The following is an 11492-nucleotide window of genomic DNA, read 5'->3' as shown; positions in this document are numbered from 1 at the left end:
TTCATGCATATCTCTTTTTATGTTTATCTCAATCTTCTTTCCTTTAATCAGCTACTGTCCTTATCTGATTGTCCTTCAGCACTTAAGTTCTGATATCTATCTTCTGATGATTATCTCCTGATAATATAAGTACTGATATCCTTAAGTCTTGACTTCCAGTATAAGTACTGATCAACAGTTAAGTACTGATTTATCCTGTTCACGTAAGATCTGAAAGCTAAACATAAAACATATTAGCCATGACATTATCAAATATATCTAACAATCTCCCCCAACTTGTAAATTAACAAAATATACAAGTTTAACAGATATTTGATGATGTCAAAAACATTAAGTACAAATGTATGAGAAATAGACTAGATAACTACAACTTACAGTCCTTAAAGTTTTTACCAATTTCAACTTCTGATAACAACTTCAATCTGTATAAATATCAGAATTTAAGCAGTTGTAGATCTTCGACTTGGCTTCTTCATTTTCTGATCTCTCTAATGTCAGGAGTTGTTCTGAGATAGTTCTTCAACAAACATTTCTCAGCATATCTTAGTTCATCAATCATTCTCCTTTTAACACCTTTAAGCTCTGCAGTATCTTCACCAGTTTGAAAGATTGCAGCTCTGAGATCATTAATCTTTGCTATTCTTAACTCCTGATCTAGTCTTATGACATAAGCCTTTTCTGACTCAAGATTGAATTCAAGTCCCTTAATACCAAGATACGTTCTGATCTGTGCAGTATTAGGCTTCATATCAACAATATCACCATTGTGATCTCTGTACTTTGGAACATATCTGCTGTCAGACTTAACAGAATAAAGCCTTTTCTGTCTCTGAATCTGTTCTTTTAAGTAGTTTGCAGCAGTCTCTGTTATTCTGTAATCCACTTGAAGTAAGAAAAGTACATGCTCCAATTCTTCAAAATACTTCAAAGGAATGGCATTTTGTCTTATATGATAAACCCTACCATCTGTCATGAAATACAACATGATGTATTCTTTCAAGTAGGTATGGTAAACCATCTGTACAGATTCCAGTTGATTCAATCTCTCAGAAGTTGCTCCAATACCTGGTTCACTCAAGGAATTTGGATCATTGGTAGTGTTGTGTACTCTTCTTTCATCAGCACTTCCCAATCCAGTTTTATCTCTAGCTTCCTTTCCAGTAACTACTCTTGCTTTAAAACCACTTGCAGTAGTCTTCAAAGATTGAGTCTGTTTTGCTTTAGTGAATCCTGGTAGGAGTGTCTTTGATCTATTTTCTGATATCAAGTTAACTTGAGCACTGTCAGAGGTTACTTGCTTCTTCTGAATATCAGAACTTACAATTTCTTGACTCTGAACAACTTGAGCCATGTCAGAGGTTGTTTTAAGAACTTTTCTTGTAGTCAGAGCAAGATCATCTTTTCTATCAGTAATTTCTTCTTCCTCAGGAGGTACATAAGGCTTGATAGGTTCACCAACCTTTTCTTTACCTTTGGATCTTGTATCTATCTGTGGTTGTGATCTAGCCAAAGTTGCTTCAGTATGTGTCCTTTCTTTGATCACAATGCCTTTAGGTTTTGGAAGTAACTTTTTACCAGAAGCTTCAGATTTAGATATGACTTTCTCTGATTTAAGTCTGGCTTCTTCTTCCTTTAAACTTTCCAAGTCCATCCCTGGATTTTTTTGAAGAAATAACTGTCTTGACATTTCCTCATCAAGATCTAGAAGTTCATCATAACTTATCCTTTTACCAGCAGCAGAACTTATTCTTTTCCCAGTATCAGAACTTGTTCTGTGACTAGCTTGTCTTGATGTAAACCTTCTACCTTGACTATGACCACTACCCATTCCAGAGGTTCCTTGGTCATCTTTTCCATCATCCTTTCCTTGCAGTGTCTTGTTGGTTGTGCATTTGGACTTAATTACCTTCTCCCCCTTTTTGGCATCAGCAGGTAATAAAATAGAGAGAAGTAGTTCCACTGAGGTCTGGATTTCAGTAAGTTGTGATTGCTGAGAAGCTTGATTTGTCAGAATTTGATCAATCTGAGCTTGTTGTTTCTCTTGAGTTTTCTCAATATAAGCAACCCTGTCAATGGTAGGTTGGAAGAACTTTTTCTTATCAATTTTCCAAACTTGTTCTTGTTTGATAAAGTTCTCCTGAATCTTGTGTAGCTCGGCATGAGTATTGGAATGAAGACCTTGTAGATGTTTAGTACTCAATGCAGTGACTCTAAGCTGGGTTTTAAAATCATCAGAATTTAACATTTCATCAGCTTTAGTCAGGTGCTCAGCAAGATGTAAAGCATTTGGAACACATGAAACTGAGTTCCATTCCTTAGTCCACTCCTGACCTGCAGGAGTTTCACTCCAAGGCACTGGTGCATCCCTGATAACAAACTCCTTTACCAGTTCAGACTTAGGAAGAGTCGGTGGAGGAGTATGTCCTAAAGGACCTGCTTCATCAGCATCTACAGTTGTAGCAGCTTCACCAGTATCTCCAACATTTGCAGCATCAGAACTTAAAGAATCAGTATCTTCTGATAAGATAACAGTGTGAGTAGCAATGGAGGCTTCAGCATCCTCTAATTGCTGATCTGAGACTAAGTTCTGATCAACAGCCATATCCTGATGCTCACCTAAAATCTGATCATCAACATCTTGATGCAGAGAAGGTGTTGTTGATAACTCTGGAGTTTGAACAGCATCAGTAACAGGTGTTGTGGAAGGATTATTTGATGTTGGAGCTTCTAAGAAAAGAATTGCAGGCACAACCAAGTTCTGAATATCAATTTCAGCACTTGTGCCTGGATCAACAAGAGACACAGATGGGGAGTTAGCCTTGTCAGATACAGCTTCCTGAGATGGAGTGGATGGAGAAGAAGTGACTGGAGCAAATTCCTTGCCTTGTGAGATCAGAGATTCCTGATCCCCTTCCTTAGCTGCTTCCTCCTCATCATCTGAAACTGGCCTTTGTGCCCTCTGTTTCTTGTACTTCCTTGTTGATTTGGATTCCTTGGGAGTTTCAGGAATTATCATACGTCTAAGCCTCTTGAGAAGCCTAGAACCCCCAATTTCAGAATCCTTCTGAGAAGTTGCTTTCTCAGCTTCAATCACCACAGGTTCTGAAGAAGGAATCTGTTCCTCAGAATCTGATTCATCTCTCAAAGTAAATCTCCTCCTCTTTTGAGGTGTTTGAGGAACAGTTTTTGTTCACTTTGGCTTAGAGGATGGAGACTTCACAGTAGGTGCTGAAGAAGAAGGTTGAGCAGTCTGTGAAGTGGAGAGATAGGATTTGAGATAAGTTCTGAGGGTAGGTTGAGTAGAATGAGAGGTAGGTACTGAGGTTGATGGATTTTGGATGGTTGGAGGTGGTTGGACATCAGAGTAAACAGATCTATAGGTATCAGGATCAGCATTTACCAGGATCTGTTTTACAGACTTAGGAATCTGTAATGGTCTAACCATTTTCTTCTTAGTATTAGCATTTACCAGATCATTAAAGTACCTTTTTGCAACCTTAAAATGTGGGGTTTGAGTGCTGACTAAATGAGGTTCATCAGTACAGTAAGTGTAAATAAGTTGACAGAATCTAACAAAATAAACAACATCTCGATCCTCTGTCATCCTATCCCCAATAAAACCAATAATTCCAGTTGCAAAATCAAAATGAGTTTGATGGATAATAGCATACCCTATGTGCTGACTCAGAATTGGGATAGCATCAAAATTTGAACATTTGTTCCCAAAGGCTTTGGTGATGCAATCAAAGAAGAAACTCCATTCTCTTCTGATATTAGCCCGTTTCAACTGTCCAAGTTTCGTCAGACTCTTTTCATATCCCAATTCAGCCATTAACTCCCGAAGGGCTGAGTCCTCTGGAACTGAGAAAGTACAATCCTCTGGAAGATGTAAAGCCCTGCGTACTGTACCAGGAGTGACTACAAAAGATGAATCACCCACTTGGAAGATAATACTGGGAGTTCCACGGTTACCACCATCATCAAAAACGCCAATCCTCCAGAACCTCAGAACTTGTTGACTTGAAAATAATTCAGGCTGAGTTAAGGCGTACCCAACCTCACTATGTGCAAGAAGATCTTGCACAAAGTGCAATTCAGATGGAGCTTCAGCATGATCAAGAATTACAGCATAGTTGTTTGGAACAAACTTAGCTCCATCAATGATTAAATCCTTTGGTGCCATGTGAAAAAATTGAGAATTAAGTATGCCTGATAGGTGTTTAATATAATATCTATATGAAAACAACGGAAAAAGTAAAGTGAAGGAGAGTAAAAGTAAGAAGAGAGATAAAAGATGAAGAAATTAAAAAAAAGATTATAGAAATCTTCTCTCTGCTGTACTTATACAAAAAAATATTACCGTTGGACACCTGTCAGACATGCAGTAATAACGGATAGTTACTGGGCTCGAGAAAACAGGAATGATTACTTACCCAGTTGCCTTGTTTCAAGGAAAAACCGTTCCATTAATCAAGAGAAATAGTTTTAATTCAAAATTTAAACCGTTAGCACTGATTGAATTATTTTTCACTGCAACATTAATATTCTGAAAATAAATCATGTTAAAAATGACCGAGATAATTTCGATGAATAAGTGCTGACAGAGAATCAGAACTTAAATAAAAACAAAATTTAAATGGTCATCAGAATATCAATCAGGATTTATCAACAGAAGATAAAATAACTCAGAGACAAAATCTTGAAGTAAAAACAACTTTCATTAATATATCAAGACAATACATTTATGAAATGGAAATTACATCAGTACTTATACAAGATTTTCCCTAAGCTCCTAATCCTTACGTTAACAGCTTTAGTCCTAGCTAAGAAACCTGACAAAGTTGATGATGAAGAAGAACAGGAAGAAGACGAGATTAAGTCATCTTCCTCTTCCTATCTTCGACAAACAAGATGGCGAGTCATATGATTCGCTCTTGCTGACGGATAGCTTCCCGCCTTTCCTCCTCCAATCACTCCAGATGGCGATGGTAATCCATATAAAAGAATAGGAGGTGAGTTAGCACCTCCTGTGGGACAGAATCCCAGATCTCCTCAGGAATGGCTGTTACATGCCACTCCTGCTGCCAGTCGGCACAACTTAGTTCCATTGTGAAGGTTTGGTTGTTCAAAAACATGTTGTATCGAACCATTATGTTTTTGATAGAAGAAGGAGGATAAGTGTGTGAGAAGAATATGATGGAAAGACTGATGTGAAGTGGTTGCTTATATAGGCAAGAGAATACCAAGAGACGCAAAGATATTTAATGCTGACAGGTAGAATTAATTCTACCTCGTCTCCCTAGACTTTGAAAAAGAATAACAGTCATTGGAAAGAGAAATCATGGTCTAGACCGCACAAGACACAAGAAACAGTGGACTGTTCAAGGACAAATACCATTAATCCTAATCATAGTGACTATTAATCTTCCACTTCAACATATTCTAGTTCGAACTGAGACTGTTATCAAATTTTATTCACAGATAAGCCAAGTAAAGGATTAGACTGAGAAGTCAGAACTTAGACCTATACCAGAACTTAACAGTCATCAGAACATAATTTCTTAACTCGAAAAAGGAATGCCCATCTTAGTAAATACTCATACAAGTTCTGAGTTATGGACGTCAGAACTTAATCATCAGAATGTGTAACGTAGAACTTGTCCTCAGAATTTGTGGAATAATGACACAATGACTGTTTATCTAAAATAACATAGACCACCACAGAAATTTTCATCATTCAGATGGAGTGATTAGTGTGTGCATTAAGCTAAAAACAGACAAAGAGTAAAGTCTGATTCACTTCAGTACATCTTAGAAATAAGGCATAACTAAAATTTTGCTAAAGATCTGTCATTGTCCTGAGACCTACTGAAGAATGAGTTTATGCTTGAGTCCACCTCAACTGTTTTGTGCTAATTTTATGCATCTTTTGAAATTCTATTTTACAGTGGCTTCTCAGTGTAAGTGAGTCACGACTGTTTATCAGAATTTATGCTATTTTCAGAGTATTTCTCCAGTAATCATAGAGTGTGAAAAGTCACCAAGAAAATATTTAGCTTTTCTGATGCATATTTACTTAATACCAGCAATGCACTTGGGTCGTCCCTTCCACATTTTTACTCTAGATCTCAAAGGAGTACCTGATTTTAATCTTTGATCTTTTTGCTTTTTTTTTTGATAAGAGAGGTCTATCAGCACTTAGTACATTCAGCAGTTTTACTAGTATCAGAACTTAACAGATGAGTAGCATTATTCTAATTTGTGACTTAGTAATAAGATATACAAAGTGAACTTAACTAAGCTCAGTTATCAGAATTTGCTAGTGTCATAAGATTTCCACTGAAATAATTACTTCTTCCATGGAATCATTTGTTTATTGAAGACTACTAGGTCAGTATCTAGCACAGTTATCCTCATAGGATTGAATAGGTACTAGAACAGACATATCACTTATCAGAGTTTAGAAACATATATCAGACAACAGTCAGTACTTAAAGACATTTATCAATTAAGCACAGAATACACAATGAGATTAATTCTGTAAATACTGAGCATAAAGTCTGATAACACAGAACAAGTCTAAGCAGATTTAGAGAAAGAACCTGAAACCATTCCAAGTTCATTTACCAATCTTGTAAAAGTAGCTTCACATAATGGTTTTGTGAAGATATCTGCCAACTGTTGATCTGTGGGAACAAAATGCAATTCCATTGTACCTTCATCCACATGTTCCCTGATGAAGTGGTACCTGATGCTGATGTGCTTTGTCATTGAGTGTTGAACTGGATTACCTGTCATAGCAATAGCACTTTGATTATCACAGTAAATAGGGATTTTGAAATATGTTAACCCATAATCCAGTAACTGATTCTTCATCCAAAGAATCTGTGCACAACAGCTTCCTGCAGCAATATACTCTGCTTCTGCAGTTGATGTGGAAATTGACTTTTATTTCTTGCTGTACCAAGAAACCAATCAGCCTCCAAGAAATTGGAAGCTTCCACTTGTGCTTTTCCCAGTCAATTATGCAACCTGCAAAATCTGCATCTGAGTAACCTATTAGTTTAAAATCTGATTCTCTAGGATACCATAATCCCAGAGCAGCTGTCCCTTTAAGATATTTAAAGATTCTTTTTACAGCTGTTAAGTGAGGTTCTCTTGGATCTGCTTGAAATCTTGCACAAAGACAGGTAGCATACATGATATCAGGTCTACTAGCAGTTAGATAGAGTAGAGAGCCAATCATACCTCTGTAGTCAGTAATATCTACTGATTTACCGGTATCCTTATCCAGTTTTGTTGCAGTGGCCATTGGAGTGGATGCACTTGAACAATCTTGCATTCCAAATTTCTTTAGCAGGTTTCTGGTGTACTTGGTTTGAAAAATAAAAGTGCCTTCCTCATTCTGCTTGACTTGAAGGCCCAGAAAATAGCTAAGTTCCCCCATCATACTCATCTGATATCTTGACTGCATTAGTTTGGCAAACTTCTTGCAAAGTTTGTCATTTGTAGATCCAAAAATGATATCATCAACATAAATCTGGACCAGAAGTAAGTCCTTTCCATGGTTGAGGTAGAACAGTGTTTTGTCTAGTTTCCCTCTATTGAATCCACTTTTCAGAAGAAACTGAGCTAAAGTCTCATACCATGCTCTAGGAGCTTGCTTAAGTCCATAAAGTGCTTTGTCAAGTCTGTAGACATAGTCTGGATGTTTGGTATCTACAAAACCTGGAGGTTGTTCAACATATACCTCTTCCTCCAATTCTCCATTGAGCAAAGCACTTTTCACATCCATTTGAAAGACAGTAAACTTTTTGTGAGCAGCATAAGCCAAAAATATCCTTATGGCTTCTAACCTAGCAACTGGTGCAAATGTTTCATCATAATCAATTCCCTCCTGTTGAGAATATCCTTTTGCAACCAGCCTTGCCTTATTCCTTGTAATTATGCCATCACTGTCAGTTTTGTATCTGAATACCCACTTTGTACCAGATCTATTCTTTGGTCTTGGTACTAGGGTCCAGACTTTGTTTCTTTCAAATTCATTCAACTCTTCCTGCATTGCTTGCACCCAATCAGTATCTTAAAGAGCTTCTTCCACTTTCTTTGGCTCAGTCTGAGAGAGAAAAGAATTGTAAAGACACTCATTTGAAGTACCTGTTCTAGTTCTGACACCTGCATCAGGATTTCCAATTATCAAATCAGGCGTATGTGATTTTGTCCACTTCCTTGCAGATGGAAGGTTTTCTCTAGAACTGGATGCTCCCCCATGATCCATGTTATCTTCATTTTCATTTTCTGATGCTCCCCCTGAAACTATGCTCTCTGAGTTGGATTCTTCAGTATTTAGATTTTCAGCACTATCAGAACTTGGCTTATCAGAACTTGACGAATCAGAACTTGAAGAGCCATATGCATGTTCGGATGTTTCTTGAGATGTGGTAGGATCTTGAGTATGCTCCCCCTGCATAGGTGCATCTTCCTTTAACGTAGTCACCATAGTTTCAATAACATCAGAGTGTAATCCATCAGAGTTTGCAGTATCAGGACTTAGACTGTCAGGATTTTCAGTATCAGAATATGAGTCTTCATTTTCAAATCTCAGCTGATCATGGTCAACGAAATCTTTAAGACCAGTGATCTTCTTGTCATCAAAAGAGACATTGATAGATTCCATGACCACTTTTGTTCTCAAATTATAGACTCTGAAGGCTTTTGTGGAAAGTGGATATCCAACAAAGATTCCTTCATCAGCTTTTAGATCAAACTTTGATAGCTGTTCAGGATGAGTCTTGAGAACAAAACACTTGCATCCAAATACATGAAAATATTTCAGATTTGGCTCCTTTTTCTTCACCATCTCATATGGTGTTTTTCCATGCTTGTTAATGAGTGTTGCATTTTGAGTAAAACAAGCAGTCTGCACAGCTTCAGCCCAGAAATAGGTTGGAAGCTTTGCTTCTTCAAGCATTGTACGTGCAGCTTCAATGCGAGTTCTATTCTTCCTTTCAACAACTCTATTTTGCTGTGGAGTTCCAGGAGCAGAAAATTCCTGCTTTATTCCATGGCTTTTGCAGAACTCTTCCATTATCAAATTCTTGAACTCAGTGCCATTATCACTCCTTAAAATTTTCACAGAATCTTTGACCATTTTATCCAGCTGTTTGACATGATCAATCAAGATAGATGCAGTTTCACTTTTTGTGTGCAAGAAATACACCCATGTGTATCTGGTGAACTCATCCACTATGACCAACACATACTTCTTTTTTGCAATAGACATGACATTTACTGGACCAAATAAATCAACATGAATAAGATGATAAGGCTCAAGAATTGATGAATCAGTCTTGCTCTTGAATGAAGATTTTCTTTGTTTGGCTTTCTGACATGAATCACAAAGACCATCAGGAGCAAATACTGTGTTTGGCAATCCTCTCACAAGATCTTTCTTGACCAGTTCATTTATATTGTTGTAATTTAAATGAGAGAGTTTCTTATGCCAATTCCAGCTTTCTTCAATTGATGCTCTACTTAACAGACAGATTGCAGAGCCATCAGTACTTGTTGAAAGCTTAGCTTCATAAATGTTACCACATCTGTATCCTTTCAGAACAACTTTGCCTTTAGATTTACTCACAACTTCACAGTGTTCTTCAAAGAAATCAACATGATAACCTCTGTCACAGATTTGACTTATACTCAGTAGGTTGTGTTTAAGTCCTGAGACCAGAGCTACTTATTTAATTATGACATTTCCAAGATTGATATTGCCATATCCCAATGTTTTTCCAATGTTGCCATCTCCATAAGAAACACTTGGGCCAGCTTTCTCCACAAAGTCTGATAGCAGGGCCTTATTTCCAGTCATATGTCCTGAACATCCACTGTCCAGAACTAGAATATTTTTCCTGTTGCCCTGCAATCACAAAGACCACTAATTATTAGTTTTAAGGACCCAGACTTGCTTGGATCCTTTGGCCTTATTAAGTTTGTTAACATTTGCAGCGGATTTAGCATCAGAGTTTATGTTAACATTTTTCTTATCAGAATTTACATTATCAGACTTTGAATCAGAATTTACACTAGAAGGAACAATGGAAACTTTCTTCAAAGAAGGTTTTATTTGATAATAATCATAGTACAAACTATGATATTCCTTACAAGTATAAATGGAATGCCATAAACTACCACAATGAAAACAAGGATTTTGTGGTTTGTATCTAACAAACTGACTCTTAACTCCTGATTTTGAAGGTAAGGAGTTAATATTCTTATTTTTCCTACAAAAAGAGGCCAGATGGTTAGAACTTCCACAGTTATGACATGTTTTCCTAGGAGCATCAGGAACAGGTTTATAATCATTGCTTTTATTCACACCTTCCTTTCCATTCCTATTTTTCCTAGGTGATTTTACCTTGTTTGCATTCTTGACATCTTTCAGCTTATGCTTAAGCTGCTTCTTTGTCATTAAGCCTATGTTTACTTCAGCTGTCTTTTCCTGTTTTAGTTTGTCAGAAGTTAATTCCTCTTTAACTTCTGATTTCTCATTATCAGACTTTACAGTTACAAACTTAACAGGTTTTAACTTTGGCTTTTGCTTAACAACAGGCTTAATTTCTTCAGTTCCTTTATCATTCTTATTCTCTCCATAACCTAAGCCCTCTTTCCAATTTTCACTACTTAGCAAATTTTGAGTTGTTCTGCCGGAGTTAGTCCAAGTCCTGATTATCTCTCTTTCCTTTTCTAACTCAGTTTTTAGAGATTCATTCATTTTTAGCACTTCATCCCTTACATAAAAAGCATCATCTCTATCCTTCTGAGTTTGATGGAACATGATTAACTCTTTTTCTAAGAAATCATTCCTTTTCTTAAATGCAAGATTTTCAGAAGTTAATCTTTCACATGTTAAAGTTTGGTCTCTATAGCTGATAAACATGGTTTTAAGATATCTTCTCAACTCATTAATATCATCAGTATGAAAAGCATAAGTAGTCTGAGGTACCTTTGTTTCAGCAGCTTCAGAACTGCTCTCAGCACTTTCTTTATCAGCATTTGCCATCAATGCATAATTCTCCTCACTTTCAGAGTCTGAAGTGTCTGTCCAGCTTTTCTGCTTTGTGACAAGAGCCTTGCCTCTGTCACCCTTTACCTTCTTGCAGTAAGGAGATATGTGGCCTTTCTCACCACAGTTATAGCATTTAACATTGGTGTAATCTCCTCTGTCAGACTTTCCTCCTCTGCCTTCAGATCTTCTGAAATTCTTCTTATCAGAACTTATGTTTTTTCTGGAAAACTTCTTTCCCTTCCTGAACTTCCTGTATGCAATCTTGGTGATTCCTTTCACCATAAGAGCATACAGCTTCATCATCTCCTCATCAACATCAGTCTCAGGCAAGCTTTCAGAATCTGAGTCATCATCACTCTCAGAACTTGATGACTCAGTATCAGACTTTATGAAAAGAGCTTTACCCTTGTCTTTCTTTGAGGAA

Source organism: Apium graveolens, chromosome 2 (assembly GCF_009905375.1).
Source record: "Apium graveolens cultivar Ventura chromosome 2, ASM990537v1, whole genome shotgun sequence".
Classification (NCBI taxonomy): domain Eukaryota; kingdom Viridiplantae; phylum Streptophyta; class Magnoliopsida; order Apiales; family Apiaceae; genus Apium; species Apium graveolens.
Note: the sequence above shows the minus strand (reverse complement) of the source record.